Source organism: Drosophila subobscura, chromosome O, assembly GCF_008121235.1.
Source record: "Drosophila subobscura isolate 14011-0131.10 chromosome O, UCBerk_Dsub_1.0, whole genome shotgun sequence".
NCBI classification, from domain to species: Eukaryota; Metazoa; Arthropoda; class Insecta; order Diptera; family Drosophilidae; genus Drosophila; species Drosophila subobscura.
In genome coordinates this window covers 23,332,497-23,352,627 of record NC_048533.1, presented here as the reverse complement: position 1 = coordinate 23,352,627, position 20,131 = coordinate 23,332,497, and the positions used below count along the sequence as shown (strand labels likewise).

Sequence of the window (20,131 nt, the reverse complement as noted above, 5' to 3'; positions counted from 1 at the left end):
GCTGTGGGCTGTGGGCTGTGGGATTCTGGGCCTGCTTTCTAGTTCCTGGTTCTGGGCCTCGTTCGTTTATTCTGGCTCATCTCCTCGCATGATGCCGCCTGTGGCTTCCACCTTTTTACACTCCCTCGTCATGCCACAATTCATTTATCGGCAAAGGAAAAATAGCTTGAACTCTGTTTTAGCACGTACGGCGGTTGCATGTGGCAAAAGGCTTGCAAATGATTATTTTATTGACAATTAAATCATAAACATAAAAGCACAAGCCGCACAAATCTACTAAAGAGAAAGTGATGAGGGGGAATTTTATTGCCATGAATTGAGAGTTGAAGAGTTGACATTAGTCACAGAGAAGGGGAATGAACGCTGCTCTGCCTCCGTATTCCATTCTATATGGAAACGATTCCAGTTTATTGCTGCATTTAAACCCAGAGATGGCAACGCACTAAAAAGCAGACACACCAGATGGGTGGAGCGGCTCATGCGTGGCACGGAACATAGGCAGACAGTGCGGACTTGTTGCCACGTCTGACCATGGCAATGGCATTAGGTCTCGCATATCCTTGCAACAGCTGCTATAGAAACAAACACATGTACTTGCTTGCTCGTCTGGTTCATCAGAAACATCTTTGAAATGATTTGGCAACATCGTTTTTGCTTTCTATATTAAAAAGTTAATTGCTCTCGCTCTGTCTGGCAGTGGGGCAAGTGATGAAATTGTGTTGCCCCCGATTAACGTGTTTTTGCAAAGTTGAACTTGCAACTGGCATTGCCGCTAACTGCTAACTGGAGCTGATTGAATTTCAACTGAATGTCAGGAAAGGAGAATGGGCAAAGGGGGAAAAAGGAAGCAGCTCAGCTACCACTCTGCACAGCAAACCATATTTAATTTGTGTGCAAATGCTCGGCAAACAAGTTTCTAATAAAATAAAGTGACTCTCTCTCTGTCAATCTCTGTGTCTGGTGAAGGGACCCCATGCCCTGCCCTGCCCTGCCCTGCTCTGCTCTGTTCTTAGTCTACCCCTCAACGGGTAGTTTCATTAGAATTTCAGAGCGGCCCTCTCATTTGGGTGTGCGAAGTACGACTATGCTGTTGGCTTAAACCAGAAAACCATTTCATTATGGCCCTCGCCTAATGTCGGGGCCAACGGCTGAGCAATTTTAATTTTGCAGCGCATTGGCTTTGGCTCTGGCCAAGTCCTTTGTCTCTTACCGAGAAGGAGCTCTCCCAGCAAATTGACATGGAATTGCAGTTGGACTTGGTCCTGCACAGTGTGGACTTCACTTTGGGAGTGGTTTACCATCCTCTTGCACTCCACTCCACTCCCCACTCCTTTTCTTGCCTTTGTTTTGCCTGCCACTCTTCATGAACTCGCTTAAGCCGCATATGAAATATGCAACAAATCACAAGTAAAAGTTGCAATTTCGACCAGAAAGTACCCAGCAATTGGAGACTATATAACGAATTCTCTTGCGGATTGTTTCCATTGAGTTTCCGATAGGAATAATTTGGTTGCGGTGGGATCAGCGCTTCATGTGTTAGCCCGTAGAGGATTCAAAGATCAAGATTTTCCCACAGGCACTCAAGTGCAACAAAGAACTCGCTGGTGTGCAACAAAGAGCATGCCTAGGATATAAAAAATCACACACAAAAACAATGTTTAGGTCGGGTTTTTGTCAGAAGTTGCGACCACGGCTACTGGGACTGGGACGCTGTGACAAAAACAGATGCAACAGCAGCCTCGTGTCTGCAAAGGTGCTGTGCGGTGGGCTACTTGTGGCCATGGAGATGGGTCTGTGGGGATGGGGGTGATGTCCTCCGACAACCGACATGTTGCCAAAGGAGGTTAAAATATTTTTGCAGCTTTATCTTTAGACATTTGTCGAGGAGCAGCAGCAGCGGGTAGAAATGTTGTCGTAATGCAGCGACGGGATTTAACTGACATTGAGTGCAGCTCAGAGGCCACTCACCCACTTCAGGATGGCCGCCACACTCCGGCCTCTGGAGTCTGTGGGGCAAACAGATTGTCCCCATTCCCAGGCTCTGATTCTCTGGTGTGTAGACCTGGCAGTGCACCCATCACGCCCACACAGCTCTGTAGATGTGATGCTGTTCCCCTTTCTCGAGTCTGGAGTCCGTGGTTGCAAACCTCTCTCTGGACTCTGGACTCTACACCTTCCTCTCTCTGTAGACTCTTGAGTCCTGGTGTCGCCCATGGGATGTGGCCATTTTACGGCTGCCCTGAAGTGTGCTGGGAAAGCATTCAGTTGGGCGAACTTGTAGACTTGCAGCGGCTGCTGCTGCACTTAGCTGCAGCTGACGGTGCCGATGGTCCGGGCACCTGGCAAATGCTTCAAATTAATTTCACCGCATGGGGAAATTGCCGGCCATTGTTCCGGTGTACTTTCAGGGCATCAAGGAAATCGTAAATCAAAGCCCAACGAGAGCTGCCCGACCGAGATCCGGGATCTCTGATTTGAGGACCACAAAAGGAGGACCTTCCCTCATACGCTCATCGCCCGTGCCCGTTTTTGTTTGTCCTCTGCGAAGCGGGGCGTCTTATCGGCGTCTAATCTCTTTATGATAAAATGTTTATATTGGCGACAATATCAAAAGCACTCTCTGGCCAGGGGATGGTGTTTGTCGTTGGTAATAAATTCAGAATGCAGAGTAATGCCAGCCACCGCAAACACTCGGCACTTGGGCACTCGGTGGCCAAGTTTTCCACGCTGCTGCCATATGAAAGATAAACTCACGGATAAGAACTTTGGCCACTGAGCGAGAGGAGAGCTCTCTCTGTGAAAAGCGGATTGTATGTACAAGCTAATTTAAGTTCGACGCCAGCTGCCACTGCCGCTGCCATTGCCACACAAAAAGCGTTGCGGGGGGGTGCGTACCCTTGGATGGGGGTAGGGCCTAAAGTGGGAGTCAGAGTCAGAGTCACAGCTGTTGTCCAACCGCACGAAGCGGAGCGACTTTATTATTATTATCCCCGGCGAAAAAGTGGCAATGGGCCAGGACCATGGGCGCTGGTCTCTGGACTCTGGACAGAGTTTTGGCCAGCCAGCGCGACATTTGTCCAGCTGCTTCGTTTCATATTCAGGAGATACTTTTTTCATCATTACAATTTGTGTGCGAGGCTTTATGAAAAAGCCAGAAATCACAAAAGTGTGCTATGCCCCATGCCCCATGCCCCTGCCCCATGCTACTCGTTTGCTTTTTCAGTTGACTCTCTGTAGCCAGAGTTCCACAGGACTTGTCCATCAATTCTGTCACATCTTAATGGAAGGATAATGCAGCAGAACTCAAATGAGTGGAAAGGGCATTCAGTCTGCGGCAAGCTGGAACATCATCTTCACATCTCCTCTCGTCTCGTCTCTTCGCTTCTCTTTTCTTTTCTTTTTTTTTCGTATATTTTTCTCAGTTATTTTTCATTTTTCTTTATGCCTCGCAAAGTTGCCCTGCGACTGGTGGCTGGCAAAATAAAAGAGAGAAAAAGAAAAGTGGAAAACAAAAGGCAAACGCAAAGTTTTTGGGCCTCGCAGGCGAAGCCTGAAGATGAGGCAGAAGCTGAACAACTGACGAGAGTCCGACTTCGACTTTGGTTGACAGATGGAGGAGAATCCTGAGAGCATAAAGGAGGCCCACTACCCGTTCCCGGGAACCAACGCACGCCTCATCAGCAGCTCATCAACGACAACTTCTAAAATTTCACATCGTCTCAGCGTCCCATCGTTCGTCCAACTTTCTTGGGCGCGCTTCTGCGTTTAAATGACTTTAAGAATATCTAACAAAGTTTTTAAATTATTTCCCGAGTCGGGGCTAAAATGAAATTATAAAGGGATTTTCGCTGGCGGACTGCAGCTGTCGTTTTGGTCGCCGGTGTCTGGGCCCATGGCCAGGGCTTATTAACATTGGAAACTCATTAATATTGTATTCTTTTCCTGTGGCACCAACTCTCGCGCACGCCAAGGACTTAACTCGTTCATAAAAGTTTGGCAAATTTCATTGCATTAATTCCGGGCACCAGCAGGCAGGAAGGCAGGACCAGGTGTCGGAGCACAGACGCACAAAGTGTCAAATAAATCAAACAGTTTTTCGGCGGATGGGGTCCATGGGGGGTGTGTCCAGCATTCGAGTGGATCGAGTGTCGGCAGAGGTAATGATTCGTGCAGGGGGTGGCCATGGACGTCGTGCGCCCTGCACACTGGGCGGGCGGTCAGTCACACAATTGCAACAGATTTGACAAATACGCCGCATGTTTTATTTATTTGGTTACCCTTTCGGTGCTGCCTCCAGGGTCCCAGGATCGGATCGGATTGGATCGGACTCGTGTTTAGTTTACTAATTTGCAGCAGTAAATATTTGCGCCGAATGTCCCATGTCTCGTTGCCCATGTCCCAAAACTGGGTGACAATTGCTGCTGCATTCAAGTGTCAGCCGGAGGAGGGTTGTTGTTGGGTTCGCCTCTGCCCATATGGCAGGACACTTGATGATATTGACATTAAGTGCAACAACAACAACGCACACACACACATTGCAACCCCCGAAACGCAGGACGTACGAGCCGTAAGGGGTGGCTGATGCTGCTGCTGCCTGCTGCCTGGCGTAGGTGCTCATCGTAATCCCGTTCCGTGCGGCTCTGTGTGACAAGGAGGACTGCCATGAAATGATATATGCTTCTATTGTCGCAGTCCTCCTGTCCTCACCTAACCCAATCGCTTGGCAATCCGTGGGCCTAATGAACCATAACGCTTTATCGTCGTTTGTCCTAGTGGGGAGAATGGGCGACCGGGCGACCGAGAGACCCTGTCTTTGCGCCTAAGTGTGCGATTGGGATTTAATTTGATTGCTTCAATGCCTCACAAGTATCTGTGTGTGCCTGCGAGACATCGAGTGTGCGTGTGTGTGCGTGTGTGCATTGGATTGGTTTTCGCATCTGTGTGTGTGTGGAAGAGTGTGTGGCATTATCCTCTGATTTACTGTGTTATTTGGTCTTACTTTGTTTTACCGCTTATTGCTTATTACTTTTTCCACGACTCATGTTGCGTGTGTCGGTCTCTCTCTCTCTCCCCCTCACTCTCTATGTCTCGTATCTGTTTGAGGCTTTGTCACACTCTCCCTTTCTCTCTCAGTCTCTTTGCATTTTTTGTTGAGCCACCCCGTCCCGTCATGCATTAACGAAGCGATGACAAACGAAAAAACTCAAACTAAATCCTTTCTGCATTGATTGATAAAGTGCCTTATGCGAGGATTACCGAGGACATTGATTTACTATGCCTCTCGGCTTTAGTCTTTTTCCCCATCTCGTTCCTTTGCTAACACTTAATACTCTTACTTTTAGGGGTAAACGCATGGATTTAGTTGATGTGTTGTAGTTGGAGTGGGGGTTGGATGTTTTTGATGCACATTTTAGCTAATTGCACAACAATCTGGTGTGATTCCACTGGAGTGACCAGTCTCCTGCCTCATTAACTTGCCAGAAAAGTTGTCGACCTCAAAAGAGAGGCATTACAGAGTCGTCCTTCTGCTGCTCCTGCTTTTGCTGCTCCTCCACTGGCTGTGCATTTAAAAAGTTGCAAAACTCACGCAGACACATTCCTTCTGGTTGAGGTGTTACATTTTATTTGAAAACTTTTCTACCTTCACAGGATTGCAGGTCGCTTTATGGGTGGCTGCACAATAAGGTTGCATAAATATTGGCAAGCTTTTTTGGGCATTGTTTTGGGCCATGGTCATCCGATTGTGAAACCCAGTGGTTGGCCTTGTACATGCTACTGGAATTACCTCTGGTTGTGCTGCCTCCCTCCCACAGTTGCCTCTGTGGCAGTGTCAATTAACGCCTAAGTTGTAAACAAATTTCGCCCAGTGGCCCGCTGCACTCATAAATTGCAGTTAGAAGATGGAGGAGCAGTGAAAGTTGTGGCCCTGCTCTCTGCCCACTGGGGCATGGCATCCACAAGACTCAGGAGTCGCCGTCGAGACTCCAGGACCAAGTTTCTGCCAAGTGTTAGCCAAAGTATGCTTTAGCTAAATGCTGTTAGGTGGCAGTGCAGTGGCTTAAGCTGAGGCGGTGGCTGTTTACTTCTGACTTGGCGTTGGCCTGATTAATTAGCCGATGGCAAAGCGGATGCTGCTGCCGCTTCTTGACAAATTTGAGCGCAGTCTCGAGCCAGATTTTGTAAGGATGAAGGCGCAGCACGTGCGCCGGCCCATCGACCATCATAATTCACAGAACGAATCATTGTTTATGGGGCCAGAGGGTTGCTAGTTTAATCAGCTCCTAATCCAGGGACTCTTTAGATAAGCCGCCGACTGGAGGCATAAGCTCTTCAGCTATCTTCAAGTTTTGAATGCAGCTTGCCACAGAAACTGACCAATTAACTAAGGGTAGCATCAGCCTTATCCCTGGCTCAATGCCTGCACACACCCCTAAGTGCCCCAGAGCCCCAGCTCCAGCCCCAGCCAGGACTCGCAAAAACTTTGACACAGACTTGAGAGAATTTTAAATCAAATCGGAAGAGAGATTATATTGCAAATAATACTTATGAACTTATTATCTTGTTTGTGTTTTGTGTGGCCCCCAACAAAGGAGAAGCAGCAGCACAGGATGGAAGGCAGGCAGGAGATTCCGATGCCCCAACTGACCTAACTTGCCCCCGAATGTTGCCCCCTGAATGTTGCTCTGTTGGCATGCAGAACACGATTCCGCCATCCGTGCTCCGAGCTGGGATAGAAATTTAAGCCATAACTTGGCCCCAGTGCCGCAGAGTTTTGGCTTCGATATTGGTCTTTGGTTTTTGATTTTGTTTTTGCGGTTGGTCCTCTGCAGCTACAGGACCCCGAGGTTCCCGCTCTTCTAAATTCATGATTTGTTCCAACTTCGATGTTTATTCTGTGTGGTACAAAACTCTGTAAATAAATTTCAACAAAATTGTATAACAATACAGCAAACTGGCCTCCAGGGTAAAGACAAGGTTTTCGGGGATACGCGCCAAAAGCCCCCGACGAGACGGCCGAGCCTCAGAGCGTGGCATATGGTTGAGGGGAGAGGGACAGGGAGAGGGATACGTGGTAGGGTTAGGGCAATCCTATAACATTGTGAATCACAGGATAAAGTCTGGCATTTGGCAGATGGACAAACATTTCAGCGCCTGCCTAGCAAATTCCTTAAACTTTAAGAGTTTTGCGAAGAAATTATAAAAGAGCCGCTGGTAATTGTGCGCTGAAAGATCTGCGCAATGGTGGTGGGGTGGAGGAACTGCTTTTCGTTCTTCGCCGTGTACTTAATCCAATAAGGCAGCAACAGTTTTCTTAAGTAATTTGTTACCCCCTTTTGCATTTTCCCCACCCTTACCCCCTACACCAACAAACAGCCCCTGCATCCCATTGAGCCCCTGGCCGTTCTACTGGCCACGGCTTTGTTGTGCCGTTTAGTCTGGCAAATAGCAAACAATTTTCCTCAACTGTTCGGAACGGGACAGGGAAATTCTCTGGATCCCATGTACCTCCGCCCCCTCTCTCCCATTCAGGCAACTCTCTGGCATAGTTGCTTCAAGTATTTTTCAGCTTTTGTTTGTTCTCCCGGCTGGCGGTTGCCATTGTTGGAGGATGAAGCGCAAAAGCTTCAGGGGGCTTCAATGGTGGTGCAGGGGGCTGCTGCTGGTACCCCTCTTATCCGCTCCTGGGGCAACCGCATCGCTTTGTTGCAACAGCGTCAGTGCTTGAAGTGCTGGGGCGCCAGTCCTTCGTGCCGCTCAGGCTTTAAGCGAATCAATCAGTTGTCGGTTTTAATATAAAATGTTAATTGGAAATTTTCAAGCTGAAACTTTTGGCCGCCTCTCATTAAGAAATTATACAATTTGGTGCCCCCCACCACACCACCTCCCTTCCAAGAAGTTGGGAGAGAGAGAGAGAGAGAAAGAGGAAGAGACAACAACAAATTGTTTTTCCGACTCGATTCGGCGGGGTACGTACTGCTGTTCGGCTTTTATTATTGCTTTTTTATTGCGTATTAATTTTGCGTGCTTAATTTGCCAAGAGTGGGTGGTGGCGCAGTGGCAGGGTCGGCGGCGTGGGCGTTGACAGGGGCAGGGTCTGTAGCATGTGGCAGTGGCAGTGGAACAGTGGCGTGCTGCCACGCCTCAATGTGCGAAGGGCTTGGCTTGTAATTGGTGCTGTTGCTGCCACTGCCACTGCTGATGCTTTTGCTGCTCATTTTAATGGCAAGAAATTGAATTTTAATTAGTAACGAGGAATCTGTTACGCATCAGTTTGTATGTAATTTAATTTCTTAATTAAAATGCGAGAGCATGTCCGCATAAAAAGCAATGGAGGCCGGCCTCCTTCTTCCATAAAAAGTGGGACAGAATTACCGCTGGCAATATTACCATTTTAATGGTCCGAAAAGACAAGTGTTATGTTTATCAATATCCTCCTTAAAGGCGGATTGGAAGTGGGCCAAAGGACAGCTACAAAGTGTAGGACTCTGATCATGATGTTGGCTAATTGGCCGGCACTTCAGGGAACTCAATTGGAAATTGCCCTCGAATCGAGTGGAGATTTGACAGGGAAAATGCTTGTTAAATATTTAGGCTGCAACTGAAATCTCCGACAGGGCAGAGGGAGGGCAGAGATCTCCGACTATTGTTTATCTTTAATAAAATTACATTCTGCACAGGATAAAAGTTTCCATATTTATGGAACAGCTCCACCCCCACTTCTACTTCCACTTAGCCATGCCCATGGCCGCCAGGTTGTAGTGAATTTCCCTCGTGGGAAACAATTGCGGATTAGGTCAGGTTTGCTCCGTTTGCCCATTTTAGACAGCTGTCTTCTCCTGACAACATTTTCCACTCTTTAAGTTTTTGCCTGCACAATTTTCAGAGAGTCTTGCACAGATTCCTCCTCCCTCCCTCCCAAAAAAATAGAGCAAAGAAAAGCCCTGTGCCACTCGCCGAGTCAGCGAGTCAGTAAGAGCATTGAAAAAAAAGGAAAGACTGCACCCCGGCACATACATAATACACGTATCTTAGTGTCTGGCACACAGGAGGAGGAGGATGTGATGCTGCAGCAGCTCTGTGTAGTCGCAGAGAGGAGGCATGCCACACTTCTTTCTCTGCGGTCTACATAAAATGCATAAATTATACAACGTTTATGCTGTTCTGTTCCGCGCCATGCCACTGGCTCTTCTGCCCTTGCCTTTTGGCACTGCCAACTGGCTCTTGTCTGTGGCTGTGTCTGTGTCTGCGTTGCCCCTGTGGCAATGCCTGTGTATCTTTATCTGTGTCCGTGACAGGTGAATTCTGAATTTCAAGAGAACGGGCTTAAAGCCAGCTCCACTCCACTCTCTTGGCCACGCACTACACACAAATTAGGGTTAATTAACTTTACTTTTTAGACAGACTCTCGAAGGCGTTGCACTTCGGCATGGTTCCACTCTGATGCCACTAATTTTCGGCCCTGGCTGGTGCTGCTCCTGCTGCAGCTGCAGCTGTGTTACACTTTAGTGTGACGCCAACTTTGTTTGCCAAACTTTTTATTGGCACATATTCTGCAGTTGCGGCGCACTGCAGCCGAAGTCTGCCGCTGCCTCTGCCGTTGCCGTTGTCGTTGCTGTGCTCGTGTTTTTTGTGTTTGTGGCTAGAAACTGGGCTAAAATTAAAATGTTTCTCGCTCTCATCTCGGGCTCTACTCTGCTCTAGGAGTTTTTGGATAGCACAAACATTAGCATACCGCCGCGTGTTTGTTTGTGTGTCTAAAACGCCACACTTGACGCGCTCGAAGTGCAGCAGCGAAACATCAGAGAGAAGCGCGAACCACTTGCTGGCAATGGCAACAGCAACGGCAACGGCAACCACTAAGTGCGGATGTGGCTGTGGATGTTGGAGAGGATGCTGAAGCTTATGCTGGAGTTAATGCTGCCGTGGATGCTGCGGCAATGCTTTTCGCTTATAGAGGAAAACCGCTTTTCCACGCATCGAAGGCATCGATATACTACGACGAGTATCGCTCTGGCTGTCTTGGCAATTTGTGTTCGCATTAGCCGCTTGCTACGCTCTTCGACGAATTATACTCTTGAGCATCATTTAACAGAGAAAACGATAAATTAAATTACCCGGCCACCAAAACGACAGCAAGCCAACAAATTTGGACTTTCCTCCGTCTTCCAAAAACCCAAACAATTTGTCCCACCCACTCGCCACCTCATGGTCTGGGGCCCCGGAGTCCGGAGTCCGGGCGGAACGCTTAAGTCATAAGTAAGATCTACACACTTGATAAGAGTTGGAACTCAACATCCGAGACGAGCATTTCCAAAACACTAACTCACACAAATAGACATTGGACGTGTAAGTGTACACACGGATACATCCACATGCGATACAATCGTACATAAATACATACATACATACACATGTACATACATACATACATATATGTATGTACATATATCCGGTAGAATTTCCTCTTTATTTTTGGCACTGACTCTCGAACCTATTCCAATTCATTTGTTTTCCCTTTTGCCTTTTAACTGCCCTACATCATGTCGCCGCAGCAGAGGTTGTTGGTTTGTGGGGGAGTATTCAATGGAGCAGCAAGTGGCAGAGTGTGGGTGGGAGCAGAGAGGGTGGATTTGTGTGTGGAATCCACACTCTAAGCACTTGGCATATAAAGCAGAATCGCTTGGCCTGGCATAAAAAATTTATAACTTCGATTATTTCCTTTTACACTAAATACTAATAAATTAAATTGTTTTTTATATCTCAATAAATTTTTATTATTTTGCTACTTTTATACTTCATTTCTCGCCTGTGCCTGCCTCGCTGCCATCGGATAGAAGGTGTCGATTTAATGGCCCAGACGCGTTTGATTCGCCTCGCCCCTGCCACATGCCCCTGTTCCGTTGCTGTTTCTGGTTACGGCTCTCGTTGTGGCGGGTGGCACCCTCCTCTTGTTTCCCCGAGTTGCTCATGCTCATTCTCGTGCTCGTTCTCGTTCTCTTGCTGAGGGTTTAAGGTCAATTTTTGATTTCCGCTCTCAAATTGCTCCACGCACACACACACACACACACACGCATCCGCATCCGATTTGCACTTGGTTCTCGGCTCTCGTCTCTCTTACATGGGTGTAAATGTATCTGTAACTGGGGATCTCTGTATCTGAATCTCTGTATAACTGGACGTGTGTGTTTGGGTGTGTGGGGCATTTCGAGGAGCGAAACTTTGATTTGTTTTTCGTGCTTCATTTGATTCGAGTTGAGCGGAGTGGAGCCGTAGTTTCAGTATCCTGAGAGCCGTTTAATGAGTTGACGCTTTGAATATGAAAAGTTTCCACCCCTTCGGCAGAGGCAGGGTTTTTGCCTTAAGCTTTTCCTGTGAGAATTTATTGCATCGGTTTTAGTGTGATTGCTAATTTGTAATTTACGCAGTCTGCCCACGGCCTCCTTTTACAACTCGAAAACATTTTCAGATGCTCCAAAGGAGCACAGGACTTCGGGCAAGAGTTTGTTTTTTGTGTGTGCCTGTGTGTGTGTGTGGGTCCAAATGGCCGTAAGTGATTCATTTGGTGCCGGGCACTAGCCAGGAGTCACTCCAACTTGGGTAACGCTCTGTTGCACGTAGGTCATCAGCAAATAATAAACATAAACAGTTTATTGTCGAGGGCGCTGGGCCAATAAAACTCGTGGAAAAACGGGCTCATAAAATTACGCACTGAGGCTCAAGTGCAATGGGCATTAAATCCACACCAGGACTCTGGTCTACGAACTCCCGACACTTGTCTGACCTGACAGACCCATCAGTCAGTCTGCTCTACGCTCTGTCGTGGGTGCTTAATGCTGAATGTCCAACCAATTGGTCTTTCGGGCCCCCATCTTTGACCTCGATGGTGAACTACCGATAAGTCGGAACACGCTCCGCATCAGTTTTCCATTGAGATTAGCATAAATCGAGGGCTCACTGCTGCTGTTGCGGCTCTGCCCTTCTTTTTTCTTCTTTTTATAAATTTTGCAAAGCTGTCGCAACAAAATTTTACGCTGTTTACACAGTGAAGTGTGCATAAAAGTGACGCTTATGAACAAGTTGACAGCGGGCTGCGTTACGGGCTCCCCAGAGTCGGTTTTAAAAGTCGTAAACATGCACAACTAACAGATTTATTTATACGCGGCATAAAAATGCACGAAGCTGGCAACAGCAGAGCGTCACAGGCAGCAGCAGCAGCACTACACGCCACACAAAGGCAGCTCAGGACAGAACAGCAGAGAACTGAGCCCGGGGAAAAGCCAGCGAAACGTATAATAAAATTGGCTGCGAAAGTGTTTCAGGCAACATGGATAAAAACGTAATCCGCGCCGAGTAAACGCCAAATGACTAACAGAAATGGAAAAGCGTAAGCAGCAAACGGGGAGAGGCAGGCATGGTGGGGGAAGGACATGTGCCTCAAGGCTCTCAGCCTTTGCCACTGCCACTGCCTTTGCCTCTGCCTCACCTCCTCACTTTCTTTCTTTGCCTTATGCCGCTGCCTCCCCCTAGTTGTCATTGACAGTCAGTGAGCAGGGGCTACAAAAATCTTAAACTGACTTAAAAAGCATAAAATGCCATGCAACGAACAACGAACCAGCGACGAAACGACAAGTTGCCTGGCATGTCAAACGACTTGGCGGAATTTAAAGCCAGCCCCCAGAAAATATACAACACAAAACCAGTCCCCAGTTCGCAGTTCCCAGTCCCTGTTCCATTTCTATTACACTCTAAAAAAAGTACATTAATTTCCTTTACACATAATAGATCAAAATAAAATGTACTAATGGAAATTATGCACAAAACCGAAGTGCACTCAATAATACAGTTAATCATTATTGGATTTGAACATTTGAATTTAACAGATAAAGGGAAGGAACATTAATATTCATATTTCCGCATTGATGAGCGCTTAAATTTCACAGCCTGTGTCTCGTCAGTCTCGACAAAATGTTAGCCAAATTCATTCTCAAAAATCCCTCAACAAATCAACAATACTTTTATTTTTTTTTCTCTGTGTAACAGTCACAGCACCCAATCCCAGTTCCATCTGGCAGCTCAGCTCCACCCTGCCCGCTGCTCCCGCCACCCTTCCAGCCATGTTGGCGCTGTTAACTTAATGGTGACAAGTGTCAAAACAGGGAACAGAACCCCTAAAACCCACTCACAGAAAATGCCAGGTCAGGGCCTGTTGTTGGTCCCCGTTCTCATTTTCATTCTCGTCCTCGTTCGATTGCCTTTCGCCTTTTCGCCACCATTGGGTAAATCGCCTTAAATCGCACATTTCAATCTTTTTAACGAACCTTATCGATATTTGCATGGAATAGGCCCCCGCCACGCAATATGCTAATGATATAATGTCGGACGGACAGGAGCAATGCGGGCCGGAGGTGGTGGAGGTGGAGATGCCCCCTGGTTAATGGGTTTTTGCATGCCGAAATAGTAGAAAAAAATATAAACAAGCGAAGGAAAATCCAATTCATAGATCATCTGTCTGGGCATAAACTATGGCATATCATGAAATTTGTATACGACTAGGGGAATGGTGTTGATTTTTCATGTTGCTCCTGCAAACACGCACATATGGCGCAGCATGTTCGATGTGCTGACAACTGGGATACGGGAATACAGGAAACTGAATACTGAATACCGAATATGGGATCCCTCTTGGAGGGAATACCACGCTCCCGAGCGGAACTACAAAATTTTTACTACTGCAAATTTACGACACTAAAGCAAACAATTCGCCAAATGAAAATTCCTGTGCGAAAAGAAAAAACAACTCACAAAGAGAATGGAAAAGTGCGAGAGAGCGTATGAAGAGGGGCATAGCCGGGGCGGCAGGACAGATGTTATTGTAATTTATGCATATACATTTTTGTTCCATAAATTCCATTTCATTTTTACCATATTTATTTTATAAATTTTTGCAAAATGTGCAAAATTGTGTCCGTAAAGAGCTCGAACCCATATAGCAAGAGGTTAATAAAAATATATCAAATATATAACTATAGATGGATATATAAATTTTTTAATGTTTGTGTTGCATTTGCGCTGCTGGAAGAGAAAATTCGATTGGCCTTTTTCCAAACAGCCAATGTGCCGGCAAATTGATTGAACTGGGAATAATGTTTGTGGCACGTGAAATGTTCGGTTTATTGCATTAGCAACAGTTTGTCCGGACGAAGTATGAACGGGGCTCTGGGGCAGCAACTGTCGAGAAGTGCTCGTCATCTTTCGCCATCATCTTTAGAGTCATTAACATTGCCAACGCCATCCGTGGCCATCAAGAGCGCATTCCTCTGCATCCCATGCCAGTCCCAGCCACAACCTCCGACATCCTTCGACATCTGCGGTAAGTGGCGCTAAAGCTGCTCTCTGCCCTCACTCACGCTGCCATCACTCCCACTTTTGCGGCCAACTAATGAGACTTTGCTGTTCGAGCGCGTGCAGACAGGAAAAGGTCCTTTGTAATTGCCATATGTGGTAATGGCCGTAATTGGTTTTCCTATTAGAGATTTAGTGACTTTTGTATTGGCCGTCCACTGCACATATCCGCCGCACTCTCGTCTCGCACGCTCTCCTACATGGCTTTCATTAAATCTTGGCCGAGACTTGAATGTCGCGCAAGTAACAAACAGGGAATTCGTTTTAGCCATTAGGCTTCGGGGCGGGGGGCGGGGGGGCTAACAAGTTAACAAGCGGCAAAGTCGCCAAGTCTAACACGTGACTTCGTGTCATTTGCTGAAATTTGGCGAGTCTCGACAGCCACCTACCATCCCTCCAACGCTCCATCCAAGGAGCCATCGCCTGAGGCATGCTGCTGTCTGCGGATATTTATATTTTATTTTTCCCTGAAACAGTAATTAGATGAATTATGAGAGAAGAACTCCTTATACACATTTGCATGTGTGCCCTTTTCTGTGTCAAGGTTTTCCGCCACACGCATGGGGGCACAACATTCCATCCATTCTACTGCCGGAAGCGGAAGCATTTGCGCCCGAAAGTATGCCACGTAAATGTTATTCTAGGGCTTTTCTGTGGAAAATGTTCTGTTTCTATTGTTACATTTTCATTCAAAATATTTGAGGCCTTGGCGAAGGAGGCCTTTAAGAGCAAACAAGAGACCGACTTCTCCTCTTTTGCTGCATTTGACAATCTAATTTTAATTGAATTTCATTTCATTTTATTGCCTCGGCCGTAATTGTTTCTCGACAGTGTCCTTCTGCACTCTGCTCAGTGCTCGGTGCTCGGTGCTTGGTGCTCGGTGCTCAGTGCGATTAAATTAATTGCCAAAAGTTGAGCAGAAAACAAAAATTAATGCATGAAATATGCTGCTCCAAAGAGAATTTTGTCAGGGGGGAAAAGGAGAACCGAACAAAAGCTACAAGAAATTGAATTATAAGAGCACTCCAACTCTCTGGCTTCCAGAAAATATATTGTGTCAGTGGTGGGGGAGTGGCGGGAGCCTAGGAAAATGTTTGACTTTATTTGGTATCTACAATTTGTGTGTAGCCCAAAAATTGCTTCAAGTGTGTCCTTGATGATCGCAGATGTACGAGTGCCTGCCTACTCTGTTTGGGTCTTAAATCTAATAAAATTCAATACAATTAATTTAATTTCCAGTCTTAGCCAAGGAAATTCAAGAGAAGGCTACACTTGCGACGTGCCTGCGTGCATAAGTATTTTCTCCGTCTCTCTGTTAAGTAAAAAAAAACGAAAGATGAAAAACAATGCAAAGAGGCGGCTTGAGAGTAATTTGCTGCGGAGACCTGTAGGCGATTGCCATTGCCATAGACATAGACACGGGCCAGGGCCAAAGATGGGGCAACAAACGAGCACCCGAACACATGTGAAAGGCAGAAAGCCATTGGCGTTGTCTGGCTCTGGAATTGCCTTGGTTTTGTCCTGCCTGGATTGGGTTCGCAGTCCTGGGTTCCCGGGCTTTGAGGTTTGTGTGTTTGTGTGTTTGGTTTTTGCAGTACGAGTCTGTCTGAGCCGACAAAAAGCGTAAAAGCAAATTGAAAATTTAACCTCAGGTTAAAAACGTTAGCGACAGTTGAGTTTAACGGCATTAAGGCCGTGCTAAGCTGTCGGTTACACACACACTCACAGACTCCCACACATGGCCACAAAAAACACACACACAAACACCACCTCGAACCGAACCAAACACATGCTCCTCAGACATTAGACATCGCCTGGAGTTTTAAGCCAAACTCTCATGGTCGCAGCGCTGTTGCCGCCCTGCGGCTCTGCTTCCCATTCGCATTTGGATTCTGATTTTGTTATTGCAATTGTTGTGTTTGGCTTTCTGCTTAGGCGGCAGCTGCTTTAATGCCAAAATCGTGTAGTTCATTACACAGCTAGCAGCTGAAATGACAGATACAGATACGCGTTAAGCAGACACACTGCCAATGCCACTCAGAGATACTTTTCAAGAGAGAGCGAGAGTGCGAGAACGGGGCTGTGTGTGTGTGTGTGTGTGTACGCTATAAATTTCAAGAGCCATCAAGATGATTACTTCCTGCCATGGCACATAAAAAATAAGTTGCAGCTCACAAAATAAACAACCAACTATGGCACTAAAACTTGCTCATATCCTGGGCACATCCGTTGCGAACGCAAACGCATATGAGTATGAGAGAGAGTGCGAGAGTGTGAGAGTATGGGAGGAGGCCGCAGTTTTCTTTCAGTTGAAATTATCACATAAATCAGAGAGGCAGCAACAGTATCCAGCATCCAGCAGCCAAGAGCCAACATCATCTATAGACTCGGCCGTAGACTCCACAAGCTGGAAGGCGAGAAACAACGAGCAGTTTCGGAGGCAAGGCCAACTTACAAAAGAACAACATTAAAAGTTTTGCAATCGCGTAATGAGAATCTGCTTTAAAACTTGCGACAGCCGGCAACAGCAGGCAGCAACAATGGTCTACAGCTACTTGCAACAGAGGGGCACACGTAAATTGCCAAGTATCTGAGGGTTGAAACTTAATTGACGCAAAAATGTACACAAACTTACGCACGTCTTCTCTTACAATTAAGCAAAGGTAGCAGGATGAGGAGGAGTCGGTTGCCCAGTCTGGTTAAATAATGCACGTAGCATGCAGTTGCCGGAATCAACCTTGTGGCACACCCACACCTGCCAGTGCACCTGCACCGCTTGCACACAAATAAACTTTTATCTACTGTGAAATTCAATTTAGTTTTTATTTCGGTTGCTCTGGGAACCACCGCTTGTTGATTACTCCCAAGCTCCGCCTGAATCCTGGAGTTCTGGGCTCCGAAAACTGTCTTCAGGGATAAGGGCTGGCAGATAATTAAATGCAAAATATTTCATATTGCATTTATTTCGAGGCTTATGCAAATAGTGAGCCATGAGCCCGCAAGATAGCAAAAGTTTGCAGGCCTTTGCCCAGTGCTCATTATGGCATTTGCATATAAACTCGTCTACTTTTTGGTGGCAACTTAGTTTTTGGCATTTGATATCCTTAAACCAGCTCGCAGGCAACACTGTTGAATGGAAAACGGAGAATAAAAACAGCCAAGTCGAGTCGAGCTGGCTAAAGCGGAAAGTGGGAGGACAGAGAAGTGTAAGCGGAGAGTCGAGAGAGTATCAATATCAATAAAAATCACACTTTGCAACTTGAGCGATAAATTCAAAGTGCCATTCCGATACTTTAATCCCAGGGACATAATGTCAGCTTGATGACGACGTGATTTCATGCAAAGCATGTAGCCAGTCAAGTCCGTCCCCAACAAGGGGATGGCCAAGAGACTCACAGACCCATACCCATACCCGTACTCGTATCTGGTCATGGAACCCAAGGACTGTAAACAATTGCCGGGGTCGTCTAAACAATGTCCCAGTTGGGGGAAAGCGTGTGCAGGGGGCCAACTAAAAGGGAAAACTGCGAAGGAAAGCTGGAAAATAAAAACTAAGGCGCCGGCTGCCGCTGCGGCTGCCACTTCCGCTGGAAGCAAGAAAAAATGTGGCCCAATAAAATCAAACAACAGACGTGATGCCCATAGCCCAAGGCCCATGGCCGTATCCAAAGCCGATCCCGATGCAAAAGTGCGAGAGAATCAATTGTGTGTTGACATTTTTATCAGCGTTAGGCGTTGAGACTCTTTGCCTGAGTCCTGAGTCCTGAATCCTGGCTCTGTGCGTGCATAGGCATGTCGTAAGCTGAAATTTTCATGGGTGCGTGGAAATCACAGCCAGGAGGCACAGAGTGAGGGAGATAGGGAGATGTTGACCCTTTTTTCGAGTTTGATCAAACGTGCACACCGAAGGCACGGGGTTGATGGCTGTGTTACGACCAGACGACAAAAGGTGCGACCTACCTAAATTATATATACACGGGATCTCTCTCTCTCTCTCTCTGTGACTGACTCTCTGCCTCCCAGGCTCCCTGCTGTAGGTTGTTTATGGCGCGTAACGTGCGTTTGCCTTTATGCTAATGCCAAATGCCTCGATGCTTGGCATTCAATATTCTGTGTGCGGCTCACGCCGCGTATGCGTGTTCTGCCTCTCAACTTTGATTGGGAATTTCGGCTGTGTGGAGTGGGAGACCGAGATATGTCAATGCCAATGAAACTTCTGTCAAGGCAACCGTTTAATTGTGCATCATAAGCCGCTTACTTAATTATGGCATGGCAGCCGTGGCGGTGGCTCTTGGCGTAATTAAAGACGAAGTAGTTTGAGATTCGTCGTCGCGCGACGTCTAGCCGGGGAATCGAATGAATAAAATTATCAGGCCGCAGCACAAAGCCTCATTCCGAGTAACTACTTTGGGGGCCACCATAATGAGGCTTTGCATTTGTGTCCGTGTATCGGTGTATCTGTGTGACCCAACAACCACTCGATGCGTGTGTGCGTGCGTGCGTGCGTGTGGGGTATTAGTGTCAAAGGCAGGCAAACCCATTGAGAGACGACAGGTCGATGTCGATGTCGATGGCGCAAACCAGCTCATCAGCGGCATCCAACTGAAGAGGCAGCATCCAACAGAAGAGGCAGCATCATTGCTGCTGTCTGTGGCAACTGTGGCAAATACAAGTGGAAGTACGTCGCTGATTGTTGCCACCGCCTGTGGTTGCCGTAAACTTAACAGCAAACAATTATATGCGCACACACACACACAAACCCACACACACGCACACATGCGCGAATAGTGGGAAATCAGCCGCAGGGATTAAGCCTCTCCGCTGCCGTATGGCTGGGATTGTGTGTTTGTGTGTGTGTGCCATTGTTATTGTTGTTGTCCTTGTAACACTTAAAATTTAGCACCAAGGCCGTTTGTTTGCTTATCTCACTTGGCATCAGCTATTCCACCCCCCCACACTACCTAAATCCCTGAATTCCTATCTCGACATTCGTACCATGATTCCATGATTCCTGCTCCGTTCGGAGGGTTTTGTGGGGAGTTGAGCAATCCTTGAGCTTTCCTAGGAACTCTCGATCTACAAGAGCATCAAACCTTCGACTCTTGGCCTCTCCCTATTCTACATGCACCTCGCTTAAGGTCGCCCATTCTCTCTCTCTTCAGTTGAACTGCTCTCTGGGTCTCTCGTTTAAGTCTAGTTTGCCAACCATTACGACATTGCTGTGTAATTAATTTTGAAGGGGTGGTGGTTGGGGCTGTCGCTGTCCATCCTTGGTCTTTCTAAGCAGCCATCAGCCCCTGCAAAGCTGGAAGGATGCATACTTTATGCCATGCACTTGCAAAGGCTTTGTCCGTGTGACATTACAAGGTTAATTTCAGCTTAATGTCACCAGGCGACTAAGTTATGTGGCCACTCACATACATACTTTCCCCGGCTACCCGCTGTTCTCCCGCAGCCCCTCTCCACTCTGCTGCTGGCTGCTGCGTTCTTTGCCCTGTCGCATTTTTCATACATTTTCGCTGTGTCTGCAGGGCGCGCCTGGCCCTGGGGGGCTGCCTGGAGCTCTAGCTCTGGCCTTTGTTGGAGTATTTAAATGTCCATAAAAAATTCAACATGTCCTTGCCACGCACCCTCCATACTGTCTAAACTCTTGAATGACAGAGGCAAAGACGCAGACCCGCATGTAAAGATGATTGAGGTAGGTCCTTCGGTGGCAGCTTTAAGAGTC

General features: G+C 47.1%; 1 protein-coding gene across 5 annotated transcripts in view; it reads left to right on the top strand.

The window, feature by feature from the left end:
- LOC117897215 (lachesin) overlaps nucleotides 1–20,131 on the top strand; it is a 137,552-nt gene that overhangs the window by 74,000 nt on the left and 43,421 nt on the right. The window contains exons 1-2 of one of the 5 annotated variants that reach the window (XM_034805928.1): nucleotides 7,701–7,714; nucleotides 12,258–12,263. The exons of the other annotated variants lie outside the window; for them this stretch is intronic. The gene's annotated coding sequence lies outside the window, so the exon portion shown is untranslated. Of the gene's footprint in view, nucleotides 1–7,700; nucleotides 7,715–12,257; nucleotides 12,264–20,131 lie in introns of those variants that run through there. 5 annotated transcript variants of the gene reach the window in all.